At 41.8% G+C, this 15542-nt stretch overlaps 1 protein-coding gene and 1 long non-coding RNA gene across 32 annotated transcripts in view; both read left to right on the top strand.

Annotated features, from left to right (window-relative positions):
• Nucleotides 1–15542, top strand: part of MAGI1 (membrane associated guanylate kinase, WW and PDZ domain containing 1) — a 683050-nt gene that overhangs the window by 453965 nt on the left and 213543 nt on the right. The gene's annotated exons all lie outside the window — the stretch shown is intronic.
• Nucleotides 1741–13175, top strand: LOC128342757 (uncharacterized). Its single transcript, XR_008315154.1, has 3 exons — nucleotides 1741–2001; nucleotides 11320–11593; nucleotides 12354–13175. It is a non-coding gene; the product is annotated as an uncharacterized LOC128342757 (long non-coding RNA).

Here is a 15542-nt window from a genome sequence, read left to right as displayed (position 1 = left end):
TAGGGAGTGCATTCCAAAGCCTCGCGGCAGCAGTGGAGAAAGCCCATCCCTGAGTAGCCACCAGACAAGCCAGTGGCAACTGCAGATGTACCTCTCCTGATTATCTCAATTGGCAGTGAGGTTCATGACGAAGAAGACATTCTCTTAAATACCCAGGACCCAAGCCGTTTAGGGACTTATAGGTTATAACCAATACCTTGTATTTTGCCCGGAAACATATCGGCAGCCAGTGTAGCTCCTTCAATACGGGAGTAATATGGTCTTTCTGAGATGACCCAGAGACCAACCTGGCTGCCGCATTCTGGACCAACGGTAGTTTCCGGACTACATACAAGGGCAGCCCCACACAGAGCACATTGCAGTAATCCAGTCTGGAGGTTACCAGCATATGTACCACTGTTTTGAGGTCGTTCACCTCAAGAAACAGATGCAGCTGGTGTATCAGCCGAAGCTGATAGAAAGCACTTCTGGCCACTGCCTCAACCTGGGATGTCAGGGAAAGGCTTGGATCGAGAAGCACCCTTAGACTGTGTACCTGTTCCTTCTGGGGAAGTGTTCCAGAACAGGCAGATCAAAATCATCTCTCGAGTTTCAACCCCGCACCATGAGTACCTCCATCTTATCTGGATTCAGTCTGTTTGTTATCCCTCATCCAGCCCACAACCGACTCCAGGCAGGTATTTAGGGAGGTTATGCCCTCTCCTGATGATGCTGACATGGAGAAATAGATTTGGGTGTCATCAGCATACTGATAGCACCCTGTACCAAATCTCCTGATGATCTCTCCCAGCAGTTTCATGTAGATATTAAACAACATCAGAGACAATATGGAGCCCTGAGGAACACCATACAAAAGTTCAGATTTTGAAGAAGAGCAGTCTCCAAGGGACACCATCTGGAACCTGCCCAAGACATAGGAGCAGAACCACTGCAAAGCAGTGCCTCCCACTCCCAATCCCCTCAGATGCTCCAGAAGGATACTATGGTCGATAGTATCGAAATCCCACGAGAGGTCCAAAAGGACCAGCAGAGTCACACTTCCTCTGTCAATGCCCAAAGGCAGTCTCCACCTCATAGCCAGCCCGATAGCCAGTTTGAAATGGGTCAAGATAATCAGTTTCCTCCAAGACTGTCTGGAGTCTGCTAAAAGGCATCATCTCATTCTGCATGGGAGGAGGCAATGGTAAACCCCTCCTGTATTCTACCAAAGACAACTACAGGGCTCTGTGGTCGCCAGAAGTCAACACCAAGTCAACAGCACAGTTTAGCAAACTCTGCTGTACATGCTGTAAGAATTTTTAAAAATTATATATGAAGAGCAAAATAAGGACCAGAAAATAGGGACAATTGGAGTGTGTGCATCTCCCCCTCACCACACACATCACTCTTTCCAGGAGCCAGTCTTTTATTTTTTATATTTCTCAAGTCCATGTGTTTAAACATTTCATGTGGATAAAGAATTTTGAAATGAGTCAGGTGCTAGTAAGAGAAAAGACAGCTGCTGATTTCAGCACCTTGACAGGCTAACAAAAAGCTTTCCACTGTAGAAAGTAGAAATTCTACCACCTGTTATATGTTCAGTTCAACTCTCAGCACAGTCTACATAGATAGATATCCCCCCCGCTTCTCTATGGATTGCCAGGGTCATGTGATTAGCTCTGTGGGTGATGTGAAAGTCTTGTTTATCCAAAGGCCATGTGGAGGTGGGCGGGTGCTTGCCAAGGGGACGGAGAGGGACAGGATTGCCTTGCCTCACACAGGACCTTGGTGTGTGAATAGCTCACACTGACTGAACTGGATAACTGGGCAGGAGGACTCATTTGCTGTGCCTGTGGGCTTAATAAAAAGAAACAGCTTGCCGGTAACTGCTTGCTATATGCATGTAGACCAGACTTTGGACTGCCACAAAAGAAGAAGAAGAGGGAACCTAATCAGATTTTCGCTCTCCACCTTACCTTCGGAATCTCTGCATTTCTCACTCATGAAATTTCATTGAATCAGGTAAAAGGATTTCAGTTTTCTTGCTGATTTTATTTGCTGACTGCTTCACTTGACAGAGGGGTGGATAAAGGGACGAATGAATAAGCTTGTGATGCAAAAGCCTCAAACTATATCAGTGAAACCTTTCTAGCAGACTCTAGTTGTCTCTGAAGTGGGAACGTGTGTGTGTGTGTGTGTTTAAAAATAAATTATGAAAAGCTTTGCCACATTGATCAGTGAGGACTCCGCTTTCAATTAAAGAAAAATGCAGTGTGCTAAATAAGCCTCAGTCAGTAAGTTCTTGTTTGCATCTGTCGATGCACCAGCCAGCCATGTTTTTCATGTGATTATCTACTGTGTTGGCTCTTGCTGAGAAAGCTAGGATGCTCACTGTCCTTTCAGAGACAGACAGGCCAATGCAGCTTTGTCCAAAGGTTGGAAATTTAATATTCTACTGGTGACCAATATTGTATGTTTTTCCAGGGGGAGTGAGAAGGTAGGAATGTTTGAATTACTTACTTCTTAAGTGGCAAAAAGAAATTATGCCTTATTCCCTTGCCCTCAATTTCTTCATTCTGCTTGCTGTTTTTGGTTAATTAGCTGTTCCGTTCCCCACCTTGCGCTGTACTTATTTTTTTAAAACGTTGTTTGAATAAGGCTGTCTCTCAGCTGGGGAAAATGGAGAGGCAGGCTGGATGAAAAGGATGGCCTTTTGTGTTACACGCTATTGTGCTGTCTGTTTGCCTCTTCTCCCCCCCCCCCCCCAACACGCTGCTTCAGTTTCACTGGAAAGCACCAGCCATTGTTAACTGTCTATTGCCTGAAGAAACACATTCACAGAACCTTGTGATATGGGAAGAAGGCTAAAATATATCCCAGTTCACAATATCAAGAATGCAGTTTGGATTCTATAGGCTGGAAAAGGCTGTGTTAACGTAACAAAATGTATATTATCTGAACTCACCACCTTCTCCCTTCCCTTATTTTATTGGCAAGCTGTTCTCCCAGCAGCCCTCCCCTGATTTCATGATTGATTGGTACATCTCTCAAGTTTCTCTCAACTGAAGATTGCCATTTGGCAGTCAGTATGGTTAATGATTGCTTCTAGAAATGTTTTGGAGACAGTGTTATTTTCCCTTACATTCTAATTCTGTATGTGAAGATGCCCCACCTAATGTACCTCATAAGAAGTGAAATACTTTTGTGTATAGTGGATGAACGGACCAATCCAACATTGAGAACTTCCTAAATGGGTAATACTGGATATGTTTTAAAAATATGATTTTAAAACCTATTATGGTCTGTCTTTCTCCCTCCACCTTCCAGTTTTTGAGCAACTATGTTGCCATAGGCTTATCATTGAATTCTGAGCAATCTCCAATATTTTGTTACTATTCTTGGCATGCCAAATATATATTCTTGAGTTGCAATGAATTCATTGAAAGGCAAACAGATGGAATTAAGTGGTCTAGAGCCATAGAGTAGCTAATTTGGGGGCATTTGTAGCTGGTTAATTTTTTTAAATGAAAATGCGTTCTTTTAACTGCAGCAGTACAAATAGTTTTTTTTTAACTTGTAGTGGGAAACCTGTCTGAGTGACCTTTTAAAAGTTTATTGGGAGAAATTTAATCTAGGGTGAGGTTTCTACAGTGCAGCGTAAACAATTTAAGTCTTGATGCCTTGCATGTAATTTTGGCTTCTGTATATATACCACTTTGTAAGAAGAGGAGGTCATAGTTACCAATGTGTGCCCATTTTCAAATGCACTGAATGCAGCTAGAAGCCTGTCTTTGGACAGAGTCCTCAGTTTTCATTTGTCTGCCTTGGCATAACAATGGTGGCACAAGAAGGCATGGGAGATAAGCATGGTGTATAGGCCTCTCCCCAGTGCTCTCTCTTGTACTATATGCCTTGCACCATATGCACTTGGGTAGAGTGCAAAAATACAACCTGCCATTCCCCCATAAATGTGAAGCAGGAAACTGTTCCTCCTTTTATATTGGTTATTAGTAGAGGATACCGGGGGGCATCGTTAGGTGAAACTTGGTGCTGTTGAAGAGCCAGGGTCCCAGGGATGTGAACATGTAATATTCATGTATTACGTGTGTTCATGTATTACCATGTCGAACCCCTCCCTTTTTTGCTTTGCTTCTGCTTGCCTTTGAGCTGGAACAACGGAAAACTGTTGTGTGAAAACTGTCCTATACCATCTGTCTTTCTGTTACTTAAACTGGAGAAAGCTCAAAAGATTTTCCTGACTTTGCACTAAGTTTCTCAGAGTGTGATTCAGTAATTAAGAAATGCCTGGAGAAAACCTCCCTGATATTCCCCTCCCCTGAAAATGCCACATTTGTCTATATGTCATGTCTGAATGTGAAGATAATATGGTCAGCTTTGTACTTTCCCCCTTCCCTCACATCCCCCCACTCTTTTTCTCAGTCAGTGTGTGGGCAGGTGGGGGAATTCAACAGGCCAATCTGCCATTTTTCTGACTTTTGGTTTCATGGTATATTTCTGTCTCTGGGTTTTTCCTTACCATGGTCCAGTGTTCCCTCTAACAGGGATTCCCATATATTGTTGACTGCAACTCCCATAATCCCCAAGCAAAAGCCATTGCAGCTGGAGATTCTGGGAGTTGTAGTCAACATCTGGGAATCCCTTTTAGAAGGATCCCTGCGATGGTCCCATGTGATAATGGTACCAGCTTTTTTCCTTTCATGCCTTTCATTGTGTTTTGGATGCCAGTTTGTGAAGTATGTGTGTTATGGCCAGGCCACTATTCTTTCATCCTCAAACTTGTTAGCATATACAAAGGGCATCTAATCCACATTTTAAAATGCACATGATAGTTGTATTTTGAGTAGAATGGTTTCAGATGAGCCTATCATTTTTGCTCAAGTATTGAAAATATCATTAATAGTAAACCCAAGCTCTACTGGTGGTAAATGGTGATAGAAATGTATCTCTGTCACACCAAAAGGGGTGCATGAGTAAATGGCACTAAATCATTGCGTATGTGGTGCTAACCTCTCTACAGTCTGTCCTCACAGACCCCTCCCCCCGCTAGGAAAACTGGAAAGGAGCCCATTGAAAGAGAGGTATTTGTGGGGAGATGGACGGAGGGAAATGAGAGGTGAGAAGTGGAAGGCATTTTTAATCTTTTTGCCTCTCTTGGTCTTTAGGTTGAACTCCCACCTGCTTATTTTATATGTGAACTGAAGCAGATCTTAGTTTATACATATGGATCTGCCACTATCATGTCTAGTTTAGTGCTAGGATTTCCATTCCAAGTATGGTTGAGCAACGACTATTCTTTTATATGAGAGAGATTTGGGTCTCAACTCCATGTCAGAATGGCACATAGAGATGCAGAGAGCTAACCTGCCTAGCATTAAAATGGGGAAAATGCATATTAAACTATGATAAAATATCCACTGGGAACTGGAAAGACACTTGTGTGTTCATGATTTTATTTGTATGTGTGAAAGTCAAATGAGGAACATTTGGCACATCAGGAAGAAGTTCCAGAATCTGACATTTTCTAACCAAAAATGTGTCATTCCTCAGCCACATGATTAAAACTCAGCTACGCAGTAGGTCAGATTCTTTCCCCTTTCAATCTGTTCATCAATGATTGTAGAAGATCTCAGGAAATATTATTGTTTAGAATTCCTGGGCACCATTCTGACTTGGAGTTGAGAACTACACCTATTAATGGAAAAGGATTACCACAATCCACTTTGCATGAAATTGAAGTCTTAGTCAAACCAGATACTATGTCGTTAAAGCCATGCATTTTAATCTGAATCTGTTTCAACCACATATAAAGCAAGAGTTTGGTCTGTCTTACCATACCACACTCTAGTGTATGTGTGTTCTTTCCAAGACAGCGCATTCTTGTTGTCCAACAAATCACTGCTTCCCTATCATGACATAAAGGAATGCCCACTGTATTCTGATCTTTTAGAGATTTTTTTTTAAGAAGCCCAGAATATGGAATACGTTGTGTTAGGGGTTCTTGGATCCCCGATGTTGTTGGATGACAGTGCCCATCATCTTTGGCCACAATGGGTTCATGATGGGAGTTGTCCAACAACATCTGGGGACCCAGGTTTGAGAACTCCAGGATGGTTGTAACTCTCCATGTGGAGACCCTTAGGTACTTATGATACAACACATGTTTCTGTTTGTCTAGACCCAGTCTTACAATATACATAGGCTAATTATTTCTTCAGATCCAGGTCCTTAAGTTAACTGATTTATACAAGCACTTATAGGGATTGATGTGGACATATAGAGAAAAATGCATTTGAAAACAACAAAATCCCCCAAATTCATGAAACCTAGAACATGAGTGCCAATACTGTGGTCCCCCACCCCACATTCAAATGAACACATGCTCTGAAACAAAGTCCTCACACCTGTTTCACTCATTTCTTCCTATAGCAGTAACTATAACCAGATGAAATAAAGATTTCAGACAAGGGTACCTTCTGAAAATCTGAAACCCTATTTAGCCGTATTTTTCTTGTAACTCTATTTCCCCCCCCCCTTTCAATTCCTTGATTTTTGTTTGAATTACATGTTGATAGTTCTCTGGAAACAGAGAATGTTTCCAAGCTATAATTAGTTATTTTCACCCAAATGATAGTATTGCACTAGCTAGAAACATTCTCTATATTCTGAGGGAGCTTTCCAAAATTCCTCCACTGCTCAGAATTACATCACATTACTTCTTGCTGGAGAATGCTTTACCATTTCAGCTATACTCATATTCAGAGACACAGACTGTGCCGTATAGCTTGTTAAATTCCCAAACACAAACCATCATGTGACATATAATACCATCTGTTGCATTCACTACCAAAATGATTTCCCTTTACAAAGCAAATCTCCTGTTGGTAGTAAAGCAATATAATTTCTCTCTCCTCGCACACACACACACACACCGCACCTTTTGGGAGATATACACCTCTCTCTCTCTCTCTCTCTCTCCCCCCCCCCCCGCAAATGTTAAGAAGAAACCTGTATCTTAATTTTTCTTTAAAAATATATTAGTTATGAAATATCTTAACATAAAAGTTGAAAGCAGGCATTCATTTTCTAAGCCTTACACTAGGAATTGGGGGTTCCATTGTTGGTGTCAACATTTTAATGCTTAGAGTTGTGTCTTTTACAGGCTGGATTTTGCTAGAGAGATAGCAATGTGCTACGGTTTGTGTGGAAGCTTTCTTTTCCTTCTCATAGTCAGTGGGAAAGGTGTAATGCCAGATCTGCTGTCCATTGCTAATGCCCCTTCTCTTCACCACAGTTAGTTCTTTTCACTGTGGGATTTGCATGGATGCCAGCATGAAATGACATGAAACTAAGAACCATTAATTGTATATTCTTGGCTGAGGAAAATGGGTTTGACTTTCATTATGAGGTGCCATGGATTGTACTGTGTGTTACTTGTAACATTTTAATATTAAATTAAGAACAGCCTGAGGCCTGTCAAGTCCAGCATCCTGTTACACACAGTGGCCCACCAGATGCCTCTGGGAAGGTCATAGGTGAGAGATGAAGGCATGGCCCCTCTCTTGCTGTTGAACCTTTCAACTGGTATTTAGAGGCATCCTGCTTCTGCACCTAGAGGTAGCCTATAGTCAACAAGACTAGCTAGCATCATTGGTGGTAGCTTCTACCTAGCATCATTGGTGGTAGCATGTGATTGATCTTTCCCAGTAATTTTTCCACACTTTGCTGCTGTTGGCATCTATGGCAATATTCACATTGCTAATAAGGAGGCTATATCTAGATTATTAGAACAACCAGCTGTACTTTAAACCATATAGACAGCATGTGTAATAATTTAAAAATTCAGGTCTTTTGACAGCCCTGGTTGCAAGCCAACTTGTTATAACACCGGCTATTTTTCTTCAGGTTTAGCAGCTGTGATGAATGGCTTGTCAGGATAGAGCAACTTATACTGTGATGCAGTCATATGAGACAATTTATTTTGCAATATAAGCAATACCCTTTGGGGTTTTCACTGTCATCCTGTTATTTGTTTATGGTTTCCTCATCAAATCTTGCACATTCCAGATTGTTTATGCCATTGTTACTTTGGAAGAAAATAATCCATAGTATCATAGAGACATGTAGTTGCAAATTATGGGATTCATTGCCACAAGACATGGTTATATCCCCTAGGTTATATAGCTTTAAAGCATTAAACAAATCCAGAGAACATTTCCTTCAGTGGCTGACATCCAAATAAGGCTGACATCCAAATAAATGAGTACCCAGAATGTTGGGGGCAATATGCTAAATCATTGTAAACCGCTTAGAGAGCTCCGGCTATAGAGCGGTATATAAATGTAAGTGCTATTGCTATTGCTATTGCTATTGCTAAGTGTTGTGTGAGCACAATGAGAGAGACTGAGTGTGAAGCTGTGAGAAGCTGCAGCCCTCCATGATGTTGTGCAACTGTGTAACACATACAACATTGTGCAACCCATTGCATGAAGCGTTGTGCATTGTGTCAACATATTCAACTAATATAAGGACTAATATGGTGGCTTTCAATACCATTGACCATGGTATCCTTCTGGATTGCCTGATGGAGGTGGGATTGGGTGTAAAATGAAACCATTTTACAGTGGTTCCATTCCTACCACCGTGGTGGATTCCAGATGGTGTTGCTTGGAGACTGCTTGTCTGCAAAATGAGAACTAGATTATGGCATTCTACAATACTCCGTTCTGTCTTCAGTGCTCTTTAACATCTACGTGAAACAGCTGGGAGAGTTCTTCAGGAGATTTGGTGCTGGTGCTATCAATATGCTGATGACACCCAAATCTATTTCTACATATCAACCTCATCAGGAAATAGCATAACTTCCCAAAATGCCTGCCTGGAGGTGGTAATGGGCTGCTCAAGGGATAACAAACTGAAGTTGAATCCAAGTAAGACAAAGTTACTGACTACAGGGGGCTGGGGCGTAAGAGATAGCTTAGTTTATATCCCACCCCTCAAGTATACTACTGCTTGGGGCGGCTCACATGTCATGCATAGTGTGGAGAAAGTGGATAGAGAGAAATTCTTCTCCATCTCACATAACACTGAACCAGGGGTCATCTCATGAAATTGATTGCCAGGAAATTTAGGGCCAACAAATGGATGTACTTTTTTCTTCATAATCAACATGTGGAATTCTCTGCCATGCGATGTGATGACAGCCAACAACCTGGATGGCTTTAAGAGGGATTTGGATAACTTCATGGAGGAGAGGTCTATCATTAGCTACTAGTTGGGGGTGTCGTAAATCTGTCAGGCTAGCCAGATGAAGTGTAATAGAGGCAGAAGCAGAACAGCAAAGTCTAACAGGAATAAATTCTCCAAAACAGGTCCAGTCAGAGTCAATCCAATAAACCCAGAGTCCAAAGCGAAATCCATGGGCAAGGTCAACACAGTCCAGGATCCAAACATGGTCATGGTAATACACGAACACAGTCGATTAGCTCACAGGAAATTGACATTGCTATCAGCAGGGTAGCTATGTTACAGGCATCTTAAATAGGCTGACCTCCGGTGCTGTTAATTAAGATTTGCTGAGTCAGCAGCTTTGCCTGTTGTTCTACGCATGCGGCTCCTTAACTCTTGCTGTCTTTTGGACTGGCGCCTCTCCACAGCTGAGAACGGTCACACCTTCTCCACAAGAGCTGCCTCACCCGGCTCTAACTTATCTTTGACTCCCTGTGCGTCAGACCCACTCTCCTTTAGAACTTCTGGTCCTTGCCTACTGTCCTCTGCTGTCAGCTCTGTCTCCTCCTCCAACTCTTCCTCGGAGTCTTCCAGCATGCCCATGACAGGAAGGCTATAGGCCATCTCCATCCTCAAAGGCAGGATGCCTCTGAGTACCAGTTGCAGGGGAGTAACAGCAGGAGAGAGGGCATGCCCTCAACTCTTGCCTGTAGGCTTCCAGTGGCATCTGGTGGGCCACTGTGCAAAACAAGATGCTGGACTAGATGGGCCTTGTGCCTGATCCAGCAGGTCTGTTCTTATGTTAGCTACATCAATTTATGGAGGTAAATGGCCTTAAAACAGTGGTGCTTGCTTGCTTGCTTGCTTGCTTGCTTGCTTGCTTGTTTGTTTATTACATTTATATACCGCCCCATACAAAAAAGTCCCTGGGTGGTGTTTGCTGGTAATCTTCAAGCTCTACTACTGTAATGCACTCTACATGGCTGCCTTTGTACATAGTCAGGAAATTACCGTTGGTACAGAATGCGCCAGCCAGAGTGGTCTCTGGGGCAACTCAAAGGGACCATTCATATAACATAGATTCTGAAAGAACTTCACTGGCTGCTGATATATTTTTGAAGGAACCACAAAGTGCTATAAATCCCTCAATGGCTTGTGTCCAAGCCAGAAGAGAGGACCTTCTTTGTCATGAACCAAACCACCTTTTAAGATTACCTGCCAAGGTCCGGTTATGATTGCTACCGGCTCGTTTTGTGGTGACTTGTGACCCAGGCCTACTCTGTAGCTGCCACAGGGCTTTTGAATATACTCCCTGTCTCCATCTCTGCTTGCTTTTAGAAAGACCCTCAAGAAACACCTTTTTTCTCAGGCTTTTTACTGAAATGAAAACACAATTTAAAATCAATTCGAAACTGTTGTTTTTATCCTATGAAATTGTTTTAACTTTTTATTCTGTGAAATTGTTTTGTTTTTACTCTTTTATATTTTCTATTTTAAATTATGTACACAGCCTAGAGATACACATATCAGGTGGTGGTGGTGTGTGTTTAGTGATGTGAAATTTAGATTATGTGCAATAAAATATGTAAAATTAATAGCATAGCAGCATGCTATGGATGAGTATATATTGTATATATATTGGATGGATCTCTCTGTGCTAAACAGATTGCTCTTCCTTCCTGTAAGGGAATCTGTTACAGCTTCTTTTCTTGCTTTTTTGTAAGCAAAAGATACAAAACAATATGCTTTGCAAGAGTAATGAAAATGTTTCACCCATAGATAGTCAGCAAGTGTGGCTGGAGTGTGTGTGTGTGTGTGTGTGTGGTGGGAGAGTCCTTTTAAGAGGTCCTATAGCTGCTGCTATTACTACTACTATGAATATTTATATATTACTTTTCAACAAAATTTCTCAAAGCGCTGTTGATTTTGATATGGGCTGTCAACAACCATGGTACATTGCTAGTGGCGTTTTACTCATTCTTAATTGTTTTTTTCCATCAGAAAGAGTGATTTATTCAGGACTGTGCTTCTCATTACTCAGATTTTTTAGTTGTTAACAGCGGTAACAAAATCTCCTTGCCCGTTTTTACTCAGATCAAATAATCCTGCCCTAGAACAGCCAGAGAGATTGCATTGGAATTCTGTGACACACGCTAAGGAGGATCTCTGTTCCAAGCATATGAATGGGATTCAAGACTGACTACTGGCAACTTAATGAGTGCCTATAAATAACTCAACATAGCTCTGCCAAACAAACATTGGGATGAGCTGAAGTCACAATTGATCCACAGTGCCAGCCTTCTCAGGCAACCAGTTGTTTCCATTAGCAGTGCAAATTCTTGGCCAGCAGTAAAGCTTAAATAGAATGGTGAGTGCCACACATAACTTTTGCAAGCAATTTTGCAAAGGGATGTACTAGAGCCATAGCAAATCAGAATTACAGATAACAGCAAAGTTTCATACTGAGCTGAGCTGCTGGAAGATGCCTAGAATAACTGTGCCCAGATGTCTCATTTTAAAGGGCTGTACCCTTCTGCATAGTCCATAGATTAAAGGGGAATAATCTTGCACTTAAAATCCTGAACAAGTTTGAAAAATCTATTCCTTTGAATATGATACTAGGATTTATATTGCACCCATAATTTGTTTTTGTTCTGGCTAACTTCCTTCTGTGCTGTGAAGGGTTGTTGTTGTTGTTGTTGTTTGGCCCGCTGAAGTTTCTGAATCAATATTCAGCGATGTAGGAAGATGCTGAAAGGCATCATCTCATACTGTGCGAGAAGAGGCAATGGTAAACCCATTCCTGTCCTCTGGTACAGAGCCTGATTGCTTAAACTGTGTTTAGCACAATATAGAAGGAAAATGTAGATGGAAAATACTTAGTGTACTTCTCTCAGGTTTTCAAGACTCACAGCCATAGAAATTGTGTTTATAACAAGTTTAGCAAATATCTATTCATGTTAAAGTATACTCTGCAAAGGTCTGTATGCTGTTCACCCGGACATCATTGAGTTTTCGTTCAATAAGAGAAAGTGTTGCTTGTTGGTGTAAAAGTACCCAGAAATATGTATAGCCAAGACTAATCTTATGTGAATGTATTTCTTCCATTTGTCCCTTTTCTCTCATAGATGATTCCCTGAAAATGTGGTCTTCTTCCCTACACTGCAAGCATCACATTCAGACATAATGGGGATGCATGCAGTAGATCTTATGAAGAAAGAAAGCCACACTTGATGCCTTAATTCTCATACTGCTTTGTTTCTCAAATAAACTGATTTGTCTTGAACACACAAATAAAGCATATGATTGCATGTTCCACACTTTTAAATCAGTAAATTAGGCTTGCAAAGCTGCTTTTTTAAAAGCCCCAAATTATTGTGGCCCCAATCTTTGGAACCTAACTTGGTTGCTAGAGAAAGAGACTGCATGCTACATTAAAATTCCAGTGTGGTATGGTTAGATTATTTAAAATGTGGATGGAATAAAGTAGCAAACCTAACTTGGGTGCTTGGTCTCTTGATTTCCTCCTTTTCTGTATCATGGGGACTACTTTACGTGGTTGAGCCATATGTGGGGATTTTACTGATCTTTACAGCATTACACATTTGCATCTTCTTGTATTTTGACAGTTTCCATCTCAGTGCTACAGTGGTACTACCACTGGTAATCTAAGCATTGCATTTTCTGATAAGACTAAAGGGGCAGGATCATCAGGTGTGTGCAATCCCATTCTGTAGATTCTCCTCTCTGCATGAATCCCTATAGACACAGACAGCTTAAACCTGAGTATCATGGTTGCAATCCTACGTTTCATCATTGTGTAATCTTTTGAATCCAGGGCATATGTACAGAAGGAAGATGAATGTGTTAAACCTGGTTTGACATGAACAACTGCATCAGTTATTTAAATATTTTATGAGGGTTTTTTTTAATTGTTTATTTTTTCCAGAATGGTGGGTTTGAATTTGTTTTAATTGATGTGTTTTAAGAACCTTTTAGCAGCCACTTTGGCCACCTTGGAGAGCAACTATTTCAGGCAGCCAAAGCATTTTCTTCACCTAGACCTGGTGTATGTGTAGGGAACTTGCTTTCTGCTCCAGCACATATTTGATCCCTCTGTTCTTAATACATGTACTCTTAATGCATTGTTTGTATTGTTTTAACTTTTTTTGCCATTTAGCCAGTTCATATGACACTCACTAAAGTAAGTCTCTATAGTAGTTTCTTCTGTGTTGCTTAAAAACACACACATAAAGGAACAAAACCCTGCTGTTATTCGTTACTGCCAACATTGTCATTGAGGTCGCCCTCATATTTGTCTGAGTAAACAAGTAGCTTCAAGTTGTATCATCTGATGATGTCCAAATGTACTAAGAGTTTTAGGTCAAGGTTTCACAGGTGTGTGCGTGTGTGTGTGTGTGTGTGTTTTAAACCTCCTCTTAAGGCAGATGTATGGTTTCTGCTTGTTTCCCACAGATTTGGTGCACATTCTGTTTTCCTTGACCCAGTGTTACAGTCAGGGACATAGCCACCGTTGGGCAACTGGGTTCAAAGGACCCAGGCTGCCGCCCCTCAGGGGCCGTGACAAGCCCCCTCCGTCTGATGTCAGATGCAGCCCTGTTCGGGAGTTAAATGGCCAGCCCTCACTGTAACGCACTCTCTGTGAACTCAGCGCTGGCCTCAGTCTAACTCCTGACTGGGGCCATGTGGCCCTGTTCGGGAGCTAGATTACGCCCCAGCGTCTGATGCCACTGAAGTATAAAAGAGTTTAAAATCTTTTAAACTCTTGCTTAAGAACATAAGAACAGCCCTGCTGAATCAGGCCCAAAGCCTATCTAGTCCAGTATCCTGTTTTACACAGTGGCCCACCTGATGCCTCTGGGAAGCCCACAGGTAAGAGATGAAGACACGCCCCCTCTCTTGCTGTTGCTCCCCTGCAACTGGTATTTAGAGGCATCTTATCTCTGAGGAGGTGGTCTCTGAGGAGGTGGTGGAGCCAGCAGACGAGTAGCCATTGATAGACTATGAATTAAGCCCCCTTTAGAGCCATCTAAGCTAGTAGCTATAACCCCATCACATGGCAGAGAAATCCATAGGTTAATTATGCATTGTGTGAAACAGTACTTCCTTTGTTGGTCCAAAATTTCTTGGCAATCAGTTTCATGGGTTGACTCCTGGTTCTAGTGTTATGTAAGAGGGAGAAAAATTCCTCTCTACCAACTTTCTCCACACCATGTGTGATTTTATAGATCTCTATCATATCTCCCCTCAGTCATCTTTTTTTATATAAACCCTGACCCCAGTGTTGTAGCCTTGCCTCCTAAGGAAGGTACTCTAGGCCCATGATTATCCTGGTTGTCCTCTTCTGCCCCTTTCCCAGTTTTGCGATGTTATTCTTAACATACAGTGACCAGAACTGTACTGTACACAGTACTCCAAATGTAGATTTTTGAAAATTGGAGTTACATTAGCTACTGGTACAGAGCCTGTTTGTATGGACAAGTTACATATTTTTGCTAGGAGATCAGCAATTTCACATTTGAGTCACCTGAAACTGGCCCAGTTTTTCAGCCTCCAAGCCTGTAAGCTCAGTTCCAGACCAGGTATATGGTCAGTATCCTCTGCTGTGAAGGCAGATGCAAATAACTCAATCAGCCTTTTTTGCAATCTCCTTATCCTCCTTAATAATCTTTTTCATGCCCTCATCATCTAAGGGTCCAAGTGTCTCCCTGGCAGGTTTTCTGCTTCTGATATATTTAAAGAAGTTTTTGTTATTCCCCTTGATACTTGTAGCTTATATGCTCCTCAAGCTCTCTTTTTATTTATTTTATTTTATTTATTTAGTTCACATTTTTATATCCCGCTTTTCCTCCAAGGAGCCCAGAGCGGTGTACTACATACTTAGGTTTGTCCTCACAACAACCCTGTGAAGTAGGTTAGGCTGAGAGAGAAGTGACTGGCCCAGAGTCACCCAGCTGATTTCATGGCTGAATGGGGATTTGAACTCGGGTCTCCCTGGTCCTAGTCCAGCACTCTAGCCACTACACCACGCTGGCTCTCTTTTTGCATCCCTTATTGTCTCCTTAGTCACCTTAAGTAGCACAGTGGGGAAATGCTTGACTAACAAGCAGAAGGTTGCTGGTTCAAATCCCCGCTTGTACTATATCGGGCAGCAGTGATAAAGGAAGATGCTGAAAGGCATCATCTCAGACTGCATGGGAGGAGGCAATGGTAATTGCCTCCTGTATTCTGCCAAAAGACGATCACAGGGCTCTGTGGCACCAGGAGTCGAAATTGATCTGACCGCACACTTTATT

The sequence above is a fragment of the Hemicordylus capensis genome, chromosome 2, assembly GCF_027244095.1.
Source record: "Hemicordylus capensis ecotype Gifberg chromosome 2, rHemCap1.1.pri, whole genome shotgun sequence".
Lineage (NCBI taxonomy): Eukaryota > Metazoa > Chordata > Lepidosauria > Squamata > Cordylidae > Hemicordylus > Hemicordylus capensis.
This window is presented reverse-complemented; position numbering and strand designations above follow the sequence as displayed.